The 3,624-nt window shown below is 56.2% G+C and overlaps 1 protein-coding gene across 1 annotated transcript in view; it reads right to left on the bottom strand.

Moving 5' to 3' along the window:
• The window catches only part of ARPC1B (actin related protein 2/3 complex subunit 1B), a 13,087-nt gene extending 9,463 nt beyond the window's left edge, over positions 1 to 3,624 (bottom strand). Inside the window, exon 1 of the mRNA XM_040634795.1 lies at positions 3,483 to 3,624. The gene's annotated coding sequence lies outside the window, so the exon portion shown is untranslated. The remainder of the gene's footprint in view (positions 1 to 3,482) is intronic.

Here is a 3,624-nt window from a genome sequence, read left to right as displayed (position 1 = left end):
CACACCACATCTATCAGCCAATCACACTTCAGCATGAATTCAGACAAATACTCACAGTACACTGCATTAACTAACACTTTAAAGGGGCTGGGGGTAGATATGGGGGAAGGGGGTGGGAGAGAAGAGGTGCATTTTCCCCTTTTCATAACTTCTGCAAAACAACTAAAACCAGCTGGGCCTCGGCAAGGACTCCAACCCCCAAGTTAGCAAGGAGGAAGTGGTAACCCAGAGAGGGGAGTAGCTTCTCTGGCCACTGTCGCCTCAGGGCCACATCCTCCTAGAGGAGAATCACTGGATTGTTCCCAGTGGTCAGACGCAGAGAAGCAGCCTTCACATGGGGCCACCCTGTCGCCGGAACTTTGACTTCATCGTTCCCAGGAAAACCTCCATGGGGGATGGGTTAGCACCCACTGCCAACCAGTCACCCTAAAGAATATGCGGCTAGAGGTGCTTTGCCCAAGTGTGCTGACAACACAATGCCTCGGCAATGGCTCCGGGGTGGGGTGGGGGGAGGACAAAGGCAGGCTGAGGCCATGGCCTCCGGAACACCCACCCACTTGTCACTGTGGCCCTGGGAGCCAGCACAGTGGGCCCATTGGACTACTGGGGACAGAGGCAGGAAGGGGCTCTGGGGACGGTGTTGGGACTAGAAGTTCACATGCAGTGATCTGTGCCTCATTACCCCAGAAACAGGCTGGGGGAGTGTGGGCCAAACGCCAGGTCTCCCCTGGCTGGCTCCCCTCTGCCAGCCTAAAGCCAGGATCTCCGTGTTCCCAGTAGCCCTTCCCCTACATCCTTCCAGCACACAGAGAACACTCAGTATGAATGCGCTGGAGATCACCCAGGGCTGGGGCTGGGAGAGCACAGGGAAGGGTGGCCTGAGGTCTGGGAGAGGTTTGGGTCTCCAAAGTAGGGTGTGGGTTTCCCTCCAGGGGGTGCCAGAGACCACACACTGGGATATGGAGGTAGGTTTTGGTGACCCATGTATCCCCCGCACCAACTAGAGTTCCTGGCACATAATAGGTGCTCAATATTTCTTGAATGTGGTTGAACGAACCCCATCCTTTTCTTTAGGGGATGGGCTATAAGAAATGAATATGCTTTATCTCAGTGGCATATGTATGCAATTTTTAAGTATTTGGGGGGGGGGTATGTGCTCAGTGTTTCTTTTTCTTTTTTTTCTTCTTCTTCCTGATTAGGGTCAATGATTAGCAAAGCATGGAAACCTGAAATCTAGAAGGTCCTCCCTGAGCATTTGGGAAGAACTCAGCTCCCCTCCAAAGCAGAGCAAGCCAGGTAAAGTCCGACTTAGCGCTCCTTCCTTACGCGCTGGGGTCAAATTCTGACACTGTCCATACTGGCTGGACGCGTCAGCCAGTACTTCCTTCACATCTCAATCAGAAAAGGTTGGGGCTGAACAAGGTACCGGCTGTAGGTTCCTTACCGCTTTCAAAGAAGCTTGGCCACGTCTGAAGCTAGAGGTTTGGCTGTATCTGAGGCTAAGCCAGGCAGGAGCAGTCTGGACCAGGATCTTGGCCCTACAGGCACTCAGGGAAGTCCCCACCCAGCTCAGACGCTCCAGGGAGCTGCCAGCAAGCCATTTTGCACACGTGCGAAGCAGTTACTCAACTTCCTGTTGTGCATAGAATAGCCCTTGCCACCCAGACAGACCAGCCAATACCTCCTCCCCAGGTCTGCTCCTGAAGTCTTACAAACCAGGCAAAAATCAAGTCAAGAAATATAAATGAAAGCAATCATAGAAAGGCACCATAAAACTTATTAATAAAGCAATCCAAACAAAACAAAATCCAAAAACACATAAAACTCAATGTTGGCAGGGTTGTGGAGAAACTCTCATTTGTTGCTCATTTGTTCAGCCTTTGTGACGAGCGATGCAATAACAATTGAACAACTGGGTTGGAACGAGCAGAGTAACACGAACAGGAACTTAAAAATTAACACTCTTTGGTGGCATAAATTCATTCTGGTGCTAAGGACATAACCACTGACTTTTTTTTTTTTTTAAGCAAACATGTTCATAATAACCCCCTTTAGCATAGGGGAAGGGTGGAAAAATCCAAGGGACTACAAATATAGCAAGAGTAAATTGTGACACTAACATGTTGGGGTATCATTTAACTATTTGAAAGGATGTGTGTGGATTATGCACAAAGACACATATAAACTAGCTTCACTGGCATCTTTAAATGCCCAGTATTTTTACCCAAGACTTTGACAGACATTCTCTCTTACCCTTGAAAGCAAGCCTAAAAAGTTTTGTGGGGTTTTTTTTTTTTTTTTTTGGTGTTTTTGTTTTTTTAAATCTTCACTTTGTACAGACAGAAACAGACTCAAACAAAAAGCCAAGATTCGCTCAAAGCCACACAGCTCCTACATGGCCCAGTTTGGGATTCTGGCCCCAAATCTCAAGAGGTTCGCATCATCCAGACACTTTGATAAATGTGGGCAGGCCTTATAATGCCAGTGGCAACAGTTAGAGCACATTTGTACCTTGTGTGTGCCTGGTGTGTTGCCAAGTGCCTTCCACACATTATCCCAAGTAGTCCCCATTTTACAGGTAAGATAGGTTGAGGTCCAGGGAAGTTAGGTGGCTTGCTGAGGTCATCGTCCAGTGACGGAAGCTAGCACTCTCACCCCGTCCCAGAGGCCTCACGGGGAACGGGTGCCCTTAACCACTGGGCAGCACTGCCTGCCAGGCGCGGGGAATCCAGGGACAGTCCGGAAGAACCCGGGGAGCCTCCGGCTCGGTCCCCGCGCTACGCTGGCTCCGGGGCTTCCCGCTAGTCTTTTCAGTGTTACTGTCACCGCCCTGGGCGGGTCCCGCTGCTCTCCCCGCCGGCCAAGGAGGGGCCGCTCTGTCCGGGTTCGGGACCCCCTCCCCGTGAGGACCTCGGACCCGGGCCCCTGGGGCAGGGGTTGGGCTGGGGGCCCAGGAGGGGGCGGGGGGGAGGGGGGCGGGGGAGGGGAGGGAGGGGCAAGGTGGGCGGGGGCGCCAGCTCATTTCCCGGCCGAAGCAACCCGGAAGGCTGGAGGATGGAGGGGAAGTGACTGGGCGTGGGGCCCTTGCGGCCCGAAATAGCGGGGGGCACCGACCGCGGGGCAGGGTCAGGGAGGGGGAGGCCGAAGGGGAGGCCGAGGCGGCGGCAAGGGGGGCGGCGGCAAGGGGGGCGGCGGCAAGGGGGCCCGGGCCGCCCCGAGGGCGCCGGGGGCAGGGAGCCCTGCATTTCCCTCGCCCGGAGGGGGCCGCCCACCCGGGCCCGGCCCACCATCCCCTGGTCCCCTCACCTCCAGGCGACCCCACACACGTGGCAAGCCCCCAGCCCTGTGCCCCTTCACCCAGGCACCCCCTCCCACGCCCCCACGTCTACGAGCGCCCCGCACCCTCCTCACCTGCAGGCAACTCCCCGCCCCCTCCCCTCGGGGCGCCCCCTCCCCTCCGGAGGGTCCCTCAGCCCCCTCACCTCGGGGCACCCCGGCCGCGGACTCTGGGCAGTCGACGCGCCGAACCGGCTCTGGGCCCCGCGCCGCGCCGCAGCCACTTCCTCGTGGGCGGGGGGCGGGGCCTCCCAGCCTCAGCCCCGCGGGGACGGGGGCGGCGACCAG

Source organism: Ursus maritimus, unplaced genomic scaffold, assembly GCF_017311325.1.
Source record: "Ursus maritimus isolate PB19 unplaced genomic scaffold, ASM1731132v1 scaffold_2, whole genome shotgun sequence".
Lineage (NCBI taxonomy): Eukaryota > Metazoa > Chordata > Mammalia > Carnivora > Ursidae > Ursus > Ursus maritimus.
Note: the sequence above shows the minus strand (reverse complement) of the source record. Positions and strands in the feature narration are given on the sequence as shown.